Raw genomic sequence first — 12419 nt, forward strand, 5'->3', positions numbered from 1 at the left:
TGAGCTTTTGGGGGCCAGGGGTGGAATATTACGATTTGTATGTGTAGTATCCCCCAAATTCGTGTGTGAGACAATGCAAGAAGGCTTAGAAGTGAGATGATTAGATTATGAGAGCCTTAACCCAATCAGTGAATTCAGTTACCACTCAGTTATGGTAACTGAAGCCTGGTAGTGTGTGGCTGAAGAGTTGAGTCATTTGGGGCATGCCTTTAGGGCAAATATTTTGTATCTGGTGAGTGGAGCCTCTTCTACTTCCTGATGTGATTCCTGAGTCACTGTCTTCTACCATACCCTTTGACCATAATGTTTGACTTCACTTCAAGTCCTGAAGAGTGGAGTTGGCTAACCTTAGACCTCTGAAATTGTGAGCCCCCATATAAACTTTACCTCCTCTAATTGTTCTTGCCAGGTTTTTGGTTGGAGCAACAGAAAAGCTAAAGCACTCACCATGCTGCAAGCTGGAGTGACCTAAAACTGGACCTGGTTAAAATAGCTCTCCATTTCCTTCTCAACTGAAAAAAAAAAAAAAAAAGATGAGAATGGGAAATACTGTCAACTGGAGTTTTGTTTGCATGGACTAGATTGATGCAATCCCAGGGTGGAGCTACTGCAGAGTTCTAAGAGGGGAGTCCCAGTGGCTGGAGCTTAGGTCTAATCAGGCATTTGGGACCTCATTGGATGGTACCTGCTTTGGAGAGATTAGATCAACACACCCCTAGGTCAGGCAGATAGTGATCTCTGTTGGGAGTCTGGATCTCAGGAGTCTCCCCAGAATTCTCACAGGACAGGGGAGCCAACCCTTCACAAATCTCATACTCCACTGCCCATAAATACAGCCTTCCCAGGCTTTATTCCTGAGTGTAATCCACTCCTTTGTTCAGTTTCCCAATCCTTTTCAGGTAGTCACATGAGCAGCCAGACCCAAAGAGAAAGTCAGTTGTGTTACTCTGCATATTTCTGTCATGAATCCTCCTGGGTACAATCTTCTCTGTGCTTTTTCAATTAGCCTCTCCTAGGTATACCCTAGGCCACACAGTAGGTGCTGGTTGGAACTGTATGGCAACATTTGCTATTACCTCCTGAGCTCCTGCAGCAGCAAGCCACAGTATGGATGTCTCAAGATGGCTTTTGGCCTCAGCTCTCCACTTGCCAGTTGAGATACAGAGTACTTTTCAAATACCAGGTCACTGGTTCAGCCTCTGGATCAGCTAAGTTCAGGCTGCTTTTTTGTTTTACAGGTCTTTCTGTGCCAGATTGGTTGGTTGTGTTTCTCTCTCTGTTTTCCCTCTCCTCTTCAGTGAAGTGGAACTGCTGCCACTCTGCAGCCAGCATGGCTCCAGTGTGCTCTTTCTTTTTCTTTTTCAGTGCATCCAAATTTCTGAGTTTCCAGGACATTCTGACTGTTCGATATTGAATCTTAATGAATTCCTTCTTTTACCCACCTTGCTAAGAAGTACTCCAACAGCTTGAATTCCAAGCCACAAATCAAATGGAAATGCAGCCTTTCTCTTACCTGCCATCTTTAATCCTTTCTCTTTTATGAAAATTCTTAAGCATAAACAGTTTAAATAATTATAGAAGGAGAATACACTTACCCTAGATTCTGCAAAATAACATTTTCTCCATGTTTCTTTACAATGTATCACCATCTATTCATTACTCTATCTACTCATCAACTTGTTTTTATGCATTTCTAAGTAAATTTTAGCCAGAAGATATTTTTCCCCAACCACTTCAGTCTGCATTGTTAGCTAGAATTCAATATTTAATAATAATTCAATATTATTTTCAATAACATTTACAGTGAAATACATTAATCTTTATTGTACCCTTTGATAAGTTTTGGCAAATATATCAACCTACGTAATCCAAACCTTCTAATATATATATATACACACACACACATATATGTGTGTGTGTGTGTATCTATCTATCTATCTATCTATCTATAGATATAGATATAGATATATATATAACATTCTCAATCCTGAAATTTCTGGGATTTTGTTTCACAGTTCACTATCATCTTCTGATCCACAGCCCCATCAGAAACTGGTTTTAGTTGGTTCTAGAATCTAACTTTTTAATGACATCACATGATGTGTATTCTTTTGTGTAAAGTTTTTTTTTCAGTTAGCATAGTATATTGAGATTCATCCATGCTGTGTCAGTTAGCTTGTCCCTTTTCTTTTTTTTTTTCCTTTCCTTTTGGTACCAGGGATTGAACTCAGGGGCACTGAACCACTGAGCCACATCCCCAGGCCATTTTTAGTTTTTATTTTGAGACAAGTCTCGCTAAGTTGCTTAGGGCCTTGCTAAATTGCTGAGGCTGGTAGTAAGTAAAAAGAAATGAAAGGTTAATAAGTGATTTATCTTATCAAGTTTCAGCAAAAGGTTAAATTGGGAGTATGGTAGAACTGCTGAATTATCTGTTCTTTTCAAGACATATTTAGACCAGAAGAAAATTGGAAAATAAGAGAAGAAACATAATCTTACTTTTGGGATATTAGGTATGTTTTATTAAACCTGTTTTTCTTCATTTCATGTTGCTGTGCTAACCAGGAAAAAAAAAACAACTACAAAGCTAAGTAATCATTATCCAAACCAAACATGACAATGTAGCTCCATACTAACTCTACATAAATGTTTGGTTGGTTTTGTCATATTGACATACAATTGATTATATGTCCCTTTTGCTTTCAATATCTATGAGAAATAGCCTCACTTGAAGTTAAAATCATTTATATTTCTATCTCGCCTTATGAATTACATATTGCATGACATATGCACTATTTATTTAATATCTTCTTCCAAACCTATTCAGCTGGTATGAAGTGAAACAGTAGGCATGACAGATGTAAGAATATTGAAATCAAACATTAAACATTTGAAATGCAACCAGTCTTCCCAGTCCTAATGTTTTCTTTTTCCAAATTTGATGGATTTGACATAAATAAGGCAAATGTCAATGTTAGTATCTATTTTTGGAAAAAATGTATTTACAATCAAAAGAAAATGATTTTTAAAATGTAACCTTTATCTCAGAAGTTTCTATTTTTCAAGGTATCCTGTAGGAATTTTTATACATGTTAGGCATTCACAGAAGTGAATTGTAAGACTCTTAAGATTTTTCCAGTTCTAAAAATGCTTATTGTAAAGCTAAGCAGTGGTGCACACCTGAAGTCTCCTCATCTTAGGAGATGGCAGAAAAAGTTTTATCTGAGCCCAGATGTTGGAGGCCAGTCTGGGAAACAGGCAGAACCTATCTCTTTAGAAAACTCAATTTAAATTCTACTATGACAATCAGTCTGTGTGACTAATGCATCAAATGTGTGTTATGCTATATGTAATTCAGTTAATTAAGTTAATTCAGCCCTTAAATCACTCCAGTGATTGCATTTGTAGTAAGAAACTATGCAATATTCAATTTATTTTTTCTTTTACCTATAGATTTAATAGTGTTTTATAGAAGAAAATATTATTTTCTTAGAGAACTAAGAACTGTAAGTCTGAAGTTACTAAGTTACTTACCTCTACCATTGAATTGTTTGCATTTCTTTATTTTTCTTTTTTCCTCTTTCTCTTTAGTGGAGAGGGGTTGAAACCAGGGCATTTGCATGCTAAGCAAATACTGTACCACTGGACTTCACTCCCTTATTCAGTGTTAAGCTTGGTTGATCCAAGAATCAGGACATTCCAAATAAAGCAATCAAGTGAATGCCCTCAACCTAGGAAGATTGGAAACAGAAAAACTATAAAGTAAATACAAGCAACTTAAACAGTCAAAATGCTGTTCATCTTGCATTTCATTTTTTACCTTTTGTATGGTCTTGAGCATTTGTATGATCCCTCATTTCCCAGGGACTCAGATTTGTACATTTATTCGTTGAAAAAATATTTGTTTTATACTGGGCACAGAAAATTTTGCAACCTAAACATTTCTAGAATCATTCCTTCAGTTCAATCCTGAATCATTTTTATTTTTTACTGTTTCCTTCTACTTATTCGAATATCTCCTTCAGTTTATTCCCATGCCCTTCACATTCATCCTAACTGAAGTATTGAGAGTGATCTAGCTCTGATGCAAATATGACCATGAACCACTCTTTAAAGCATTAATGTCCAGGCATCTTCAAATTACCTCTAATACTTTCATAATATGACATCTGCCTCACTTACTCTCTTTAGCCCTTTTTTCTGTCTACCCTTTCTTCTGGCATTACTCCTCATCAATCCCTATATTGCTAGACAAGCACACATCCCACTTGATATTCATCACCCTTTCTTGCTACTGCATGTCATATTCTCACCTTTTCCTGCCCTCTGTCTGGCTAACCTTACCCTCAGCTCAGGCATTGCCCTGAGAAAAACCATCTCTCACACCTTGTAGTCACACTAGCACTATGAAGAATTCAGTAAGTAATTATGGGGCCAATTAAATAAAGACTGTTTCTACCAGGGCACCTAAAAGATTGTCCCCATCAGTCCAGGAGCAAAAGGGAGAGAAATGTAAAGAAATAATTTTCTGTTCACCTCCACCAAAAACCCTCCCATGTTGACACAAAACTGAGACAAATATCTTTGTTCCAGTAGTGCTTTATTTTATACCTATCATAGCATCTGGGACTCTGCATAGAAGTTGCCTGTTCCTCTGTTTTACAAGTTAGGGTATGTGATTGTTCAGGAGTGGACTTCCTCTTATTAATCTTGTTATTCCTATGCTTGTCATACTACCTGACCAGAAGGATGTTGAATTAACAAATGAAGAATGGGAAAACTAGAAGTTCTAGTCACAATGATAATTAATTCAATGTGCAACTATGGGCAAATTATATTTAACAGTAATGTTTTACTACATGGTTAGAAAACTGTGAAGTCTTTGAGATACAGAATATAATAATCATCATTTTTTTCCAGTTATAGAATTTGAACCTGAACCTATTAGAATTTCTGCCCTAAGATCTTCTAATAAATCAAGTCAAGATATACTTTTGGAATCATCACAAGATTTAATATAAATTTTGCGTATATAAATTTTAAGGAGAAAATACATTTTTGGAAAAATAATACTTTACTTTTTGGACCATTGCCATAACATTTTAATTGTTTCCCATTGAATGTATAATAAGAATACTTCATTGAAGGAAAATATGCTTATATCATTTATTTATGATGAACATTCATAATATATTTGAAACTTTTCTCTGCAGAAGCTGTTTAATTTGATGACATCCCACTTATTGGTTTTATTTCTTGAGCATTAGGTGTCTTGTTAAAGAAGTTGGTGCCTGTGCCAATATGTTGGAGTGGGGAATCTGTGTTTTCTTCTAGCAGTTGCAAAGTTTCTTGTCTAATTCCTAGGTCTTTGATCTAATTGAGTTGACTTTTGTGCAAGGTGAAGGATAGAGATCTAATTTCATTTTCTACTTGTAGATATCGAGTTTTCCTAGTACCATCAGTGAAAAAGGCTATTATTTTTACCCAAATAGTTTGGCATCTTGTTGAGTATTGGATAACTGTACTATGTCTCATTTTCTCTGTGTTGTCTATTCTATTCCATTGATCTTCATATCTATTTTGATGATAGTACCATGCTATTTTTGTTACTGTAGCTCTGTAATAAAATTTGAGTTCATGTATTATGATGTCTCCAGCATCACTTCTCTTGTTCAGTATTTCTTTCTGTACTTTATGTCTTTTGTTATTACAGATGAATTTTAGGATTGTTTATTCTAGTTCTTGAGGAATATCATTGATATTTTAATTGGAATTGCATTGAATCTGTATAAAGCTTTTGGTAGTAGAGCCATTTTGACAATTTTCATTCTTCTTATTCAAGAAATGGGAGGATTTTCCATCTTCAAAGATCTTCTTCAATTTGTTTTTTCATTGTTCTGTACTTTTGATTGCAAAGATCTTTTACCTCCTTCGTTAATTTTTCTCCTAAGTACTTTATTTTTTGAAGTTATTATGAATGAAATAGTTTTTCTGATTTCTTTTTTAGTAGCATCTTGTATGCTGGATTTATCAGCTTTATAAGTCTCGCCCAGATTTGGGGTCTTTCTGATATAAGATCATGTCATCTGCAGGGATAATTTAACAACTTCTTTTCCTGTTTTTTTTCCCTTTAATTTACCTCTTTTGTCTCATTGCTCTGGATAGAGTTCTAAGAACTATATTGAATCAGAATGGGGAGAATGGACATACTTGCCTTTTTCCTAAATTTAAAGGAAATGCTTTTGGTTATTCTCCATTTAGTATGATGTTGGCTTTGGGTTTGTCTTATATAACCTTTATAATGTTGAAATAAGTTCTTTCTATTTCTTGTTTCTTGAGCAGTTTTAACATGAATGGATGCAGGATTTTGTCTTTTTTCTGCATCTCTTTACATAATCATGGGATTCTTGCCCTCAAGAGCATGAAGATTGATTTTACAAAATGGGAGAATATAATTTCCAGCCATTCCACCAACAGGGGATTAATATCCAGAGTATACAAAAACTTAACACACAACCACCACCACTACCACCAGTGAATAGGCAAAAGAATTCAGCAGACATTTTTTTTTTTTAGAGAGAGAGAGAGAGAGAGAGAGAGAGAGAGAGAGAGAGAGAGAATGTATTTATTTTTCAGTTATTGGTGGACACAACATCTTTATTTTATATTTATGTGGTACTGGGGATTAAACCCAGCGCCCCGTACATGCCAGGTGAGTGTGTTACTTATTTCGAGCCACATCCCCAGCCCAATAGACATTTTTCAAAAGAAGAATACAAATATACGAAAAAAAAAAAAAAAGCTTTAGCATCCCTAGCAATTAGGGAATGAAAATCAAAACTACACTAAGATTCCATTTCACTCTGATTAGAATGGCAATTTTCAAGAATAAAAACAGTAATAAATATTGGGGAGGGTGTGGGTAAAAAGGTATATTCATCCATTGTTGATAGAACTGAAAATTAGTATAACTACTTTGGAAAGCAGCATGGAGATTCCTCCAAGACTGGGAATGTAGCCATCATATGACCCAGATCTTTCACTGCTTGATATTTACCAGTAAGAACTAAAATCACCATATAATAGAGATACAGGCACAACAGTGTCAATTTATGGAAGCGGCCCAAGTGCCCATCAATAGATGAATGGATCAAGAAAATAAATATACATACATAATGGAGTTTCACTCAGAAGAATGAAATGATGACATCTCTCGTTAAATGGGTGGAGCTGGAGAATATCATGTTAAGTGAAATAAGTCAGACATAGAAAGTCAAGAGTCCAATGTTCTTGCTCATATGTGGAAGCTAGAGCATGAAAAGGGGGCAAAGGCAGTGAGGGGAGAATTCCATGATAAAAGAAGGAACATCAGTAGACTGAGGAAAGGGAAACTGGGTAGGGAAGAAGGAAGGGAAAAGGAAGGAATGGTGCAATTAAACTGACCAAATTTTACTATGTACATATTTGAATATACCACAGTGAATTTCACCTTTATGTACATCTATTAAGAAACAATAAATAAATAAATACAAGGAAAACCAGTAGGCTAGAGGAAAGAGAACCAGGAAAAGAGAGGAGGGAAGGGCAAGAGGAACAACTAAACACTGAAGTGGAACAAATTATATTTCATGCATGTGTAATTATGTCACATGAAGTCTACTATTATGTATAATAATAATAATGCACTAATAAAACATTTATATAAAGAGATGATGGTTGATATTCATATCTTGGTCTTTGCAGTATGATGGCAAATGCTAGTATTTAGCTAGTATAATGTAGTCAACGTTAATTTTTAGAACTTTTTTTTATCATATTTGTAGATTGTCTTGATTCATTTTGCTCTTGGTTGTATAAATTCTAAAGTATTTATATATTTTATAAATGACTCCCAACTTTTATTCATAAATTCATGTGTTCTTTTTGTTAATTTCATTTTTTAAAAATTAATGTCTTCTAAATTTGGTTTTTCTTTGTGCAATATGAACATATATTTCCATTGCTTACACATACCCTACTAGACCTGTTTTTGAGTTCACTATCTTTTGACTTACACTTTATTTAGAATTTAGAATTTTTCTGATTTCTCTGAATTTCAAACATATTGTAGTAAAAATGTCTAGTAATTTCATAATTATTTAAAAATATTTTGTACTATGTGTTTTGCTGCTTGGAAATCCTGACTTTATATTTTTATTTCATGTTTTATTTTTTATAAAGCTAATCATATATTTCTGGTTTAGCATTTCAAATTTGCTTTTCTTTGTCCTTTCTATACATTTAGTTTTCCATGTATTTTAGTTGTGTATTTGTAATTATTTCTACTTTAAAAAAAATTTTTAAATGTACTCATACTGGTTAATCATTAATTAGTAAACCTATATTACTCATTTTTAGACTTTCAAAAATAAAGTCCACATATTTTCTCTTAGTATAATTTTAGCTACATTTACTGTAAAATATTACTATGAGAAAATATTTTGCCATTATTCCAAATTCCTCTTTAATCCAGGGGCTATATAGAAATATGTTTTGTTATTATTTTTCCACTAAAGTGGATTTAGACTTTATTTTTGGTGGTGATAATGTGTGTGTTTATGTGGAATACACATTTCACAAAGTTGAATAATGTGAACATATATTAAAGTAAAAACTATTTGAAACTTTCTTGCATCTACAACCAAATTTTAAGTGCAAGTACAAACCATTTGATTGAGTTTTACATACTCAAATTGCCCAAATCCCAGCTGATTAAACAGTACCCTAAAAGTCAACTGGCCATTAATAACTTTATGGACCTAAATATCACATTATTGATAGCTTATTTATATTTTACAAATTTTATTTCTCAATATGGACCTAAAGATTAGATTGATATTATTTTGCTATGCCATTACTGTGACCCTTACCAATATTTTAATGTTTTTCCAATTATCATAATTCAATCAACCTTATATACTTTTTCAAACAATTTTTATTGCATTATAGTTGTACATACTAGTGGGATTTGCTGTTACATATTCATTTATGCACACAATTTAAAAATGTAACTTGGCTAATATCACTGCCTGGCATATCCCCTCGCCATCCCCACCTCCACCCCTTGGTCCCATTCTTCTACTGATCTTTCTTTGGTTATTATGAGATCCACCCTACATTTCTTTGTCTTTTTCCTTCCTAGTTTCTATATATGAGAGAAAACAGGATTCTTGACCTCTGAGTTTGACTTACTTTGTTTAACAAAATGTTCACTAGTTCTATCCATTTTCCTGCAAATGGCATGATTTCATTTTTCTTCATGTTGAATAAAACTCTATCGTTTCTATACCACATTTTCTTTATCTGTTCATCTGTTGATGAAAACCTAAGCTGGTTCCATAGTTTGGCAATTGTGGATTGTGCTGTTAAAAACATGGACATGTATGTGTCACTGTAGAAAGATGACATTAATTGTTCAGGATAAATACTGAAAGATGGGTCATGTGGTGCCTAGTATTTTGAGAAACCTCCATGCTGATTTCCATAGTGGTTGTACTAATTTGCTATGCCACCAACAGTACAAGTGTTCCTTTTTCTCCACATTCTCATGTTTATTATATGAGTGTTTTTGATATCTGTCATTCTGATTGGCTTGAGAAGAGATCAGTGCAGTTTTGTGTGGGAAGCCACCCCTGAGCTATTTGAGCTTTTGGCCTTGGGGCCAAGGAGCTTTTGGTTTGGCATTGCAAGCTACTTTGTGGCTCCTCCCACTTAATGTATTGTGCAATGCACGTGACCTCTGTCTTTGCTCAACCAGGAAGACTGATTCCATAGCTCTCTACAGTTGCAGGTGACCCATTGGGAACTGGACAGCCCACCTCCTACCCTAACTGGCTAAGAACATTCTGTAGAAAGCCTCTGAAGTTCCCTCATGAAAGCTGGACCCTTAAGATCAAAGAGCTGTCTTGCCCTCCCTCTTTAAAACTATTTTCTGTGTGGTTTGATTTTTCGGATATTTCTCAGCCAACCCACTCCACCCAGGGGAACCCAGCTTCCATCATCTGTGGTGGCTGTGTGTGAGAGTTTTGTTTCCGTTTCCCTTATTGATACAGATGTTGAATACTTTTCATATATTTGTTGGCTATTTGTATTTCTTCTTTGAAAATTGACTGCTTAATTCATTTGCCCATTTATTAATTAGATTATCTAGTTTTGGTATTAAGGTTTTTTTTGTAGTTCTTTGTTCTGGATATTGATCCTCTGTCAGAAGAGTAGCTGGAAAAGATTTTCTCCAATTCTGTATGCTTTCTGTTCATATTCCTAATTGTTTCGTTTTCTATACAGAAGGTTTTTAATTTGATGCCATCCCATTTATTAACTCTTGAAATAATTTCCTGAGCTTTAGGAATCCTATTGATAAAAGTCATTGCCTGTGTCTATATCCTAGACTGTTGACCCTACACTTTCTTCTAGGAGTTCCATAAGAATTTAGTTTCATTCTTCTATATAGGAAACACTGGTTTTCCCAGCACCATTTTTTAAAAAGGTTATCTTTTGTCCAATGTATATTTTTGGCTCCTTTGTGAAGGATCAAATGTGTGTGTTTATCTCATGTATTCTGTTCTGTTTCTTTGGTTTTCCTGTATATTTTCATGCCAGTACCATTGCAGTTTTTGTTAATATAGCTCCATAGTATAATTTCAATTAAGATATTTCGATGTCTCCAGCATTGCTATTGTGACTTAAAATTGCTATGGCTATTCTGGTTCTTTTATTCTTCCAAGTGAATTTTAGAAATGTTTTTTCTAGTACTGTGAAGAATGACATTTGTGTACTGATGGGAATTGCATTGAATTTGTATATTGCTATTGTTACTATGGCCATTTTAACTATTAATTCTGCCTATCCATGAACATGGGAGGTCTTTTCATATTCTGAGGTCATCTTCAATTTTTTCTTCAGTGTTCTATAGTTTTTGTTGTAAAGGTCTTTCACCTCCTTGACTAGGTTTATTCCTTGATAAAAATCTTGAGGCTATTGTGGATGGAATTGTTCTGATTTTTATCTCAGCAGATCCATTATTGGCATGTAGGAAAGCTACTGATTTTGTATATGGATTTTGTAACCGACTTTGCCAGATTTGTTTATTAGCTCTAGTAGTCTTTTAGTGGAGTTTTTTTGTGGGGGGGGTCTTCTAGGTATAGGATCTTATCATCTGCCAATAGTAATAACTTGACTTATTCCTTTCCTATTTTTATCCCCTCTATTTCCTTCTGTTGCTTAATTGCTCTGGCTAGAATTTTGGGACTATATTAAATAGAAATCCTTGTTTTTGTCCCAGATTTTAAAGAAAATTCTTTCAGTTTTTCCCATATTGTGAGATTCGGTTTGGGTTTTTCATATGTAGCTTTTATCATGTGTTTTAGTCAGCTTTTTCACTGCTGTGACTAAAAGATGAGACCAACACAATTATAAAGGAAGAAGAATTTATTTGAGGGCTCATGGTTTCAGAGTTCTTAGTCCATAGAAGGCCAGCCTCATTCCTCAGGGCTTGAGGTAAGGCTAAACATTATGGTGGGAGACGGTGACAGAGGGAAGCATCTCACATCACTGTGACCAGGAAACACAGAGAGAGTTTTCCACTGGCCAGATACAAGCCATGCCCCAATTCCCACTTGCTCCAGCTATACCCTACCACTTCAGTTACCACTCAGTTAATTCCTATAAAGGAATGTCCTCTTGATTCAGTTTTGGCATATTGTATTTGTCTAGAAATGAATTCCTTTTTTTAGGTTTTCCAAGTTATTGGTGTATGTTTTCAAAATGGTTTCTAATGATCTGCTGGATTTCTATGATGTCTGTGGTAATTTCTCTTTTTTCATCTCTAATTGTATTAATTTGTGTTTTTTCTTTTTGAAAAAGAAAATAAGGGCTTATCACTCTTGTTTATGTTTTCAAATAACCACATCTTTGTTTCATTGATCATTTGTACTGCTTTTATTCTCAAGTTATTTGATTTCAGCTCTGATCTTTCATTTTTTAAAAAAATTTTTATTGATTTTTTAAAAAAATAAATGACAATGGAATGCATTACAATACTTATTACACTTATACAGAACAATTTTTTTTAAAGAGAGAGAGAGGTAGAGAGAGAGAGAATTTTTAATATTTATTTTTTAGTTATCGGCAGGCACAACATCTTTGTTTGTATGTGGTGCTGAGGATCAAACCCGGGCCGCACGCATGCCAGGCGAGCGTGCTACCACTTGAGCCACATCCCCAGCCCACAGCACAATTTTTCATATCTCTTATTGTATATAAAGTATTTTGACACCAATTTGTATCTTCATACATGTACTTTGGATAATGATATCTATCACATTTGCATTTCTCTAATTGCTAGAGATTATGAACATTGTTTCATTCTTGATAACCCCCTGTTC

Source organism: Callospermophilus lateralis, chromosome 15, assembly GCF_048772815.1.
Source record: "Callospermophilus lateralis isolate mCalLat2 chromosome 15, mCalLat2.hap1, whole genome shotgun sequence".
Taxonomy (NCBI): Eukaryota; Metazoa; Chordata; class Mammalia; order Rodentia; family Sciuridae; genus Callospermophilus; species Callospermophilus lateralis.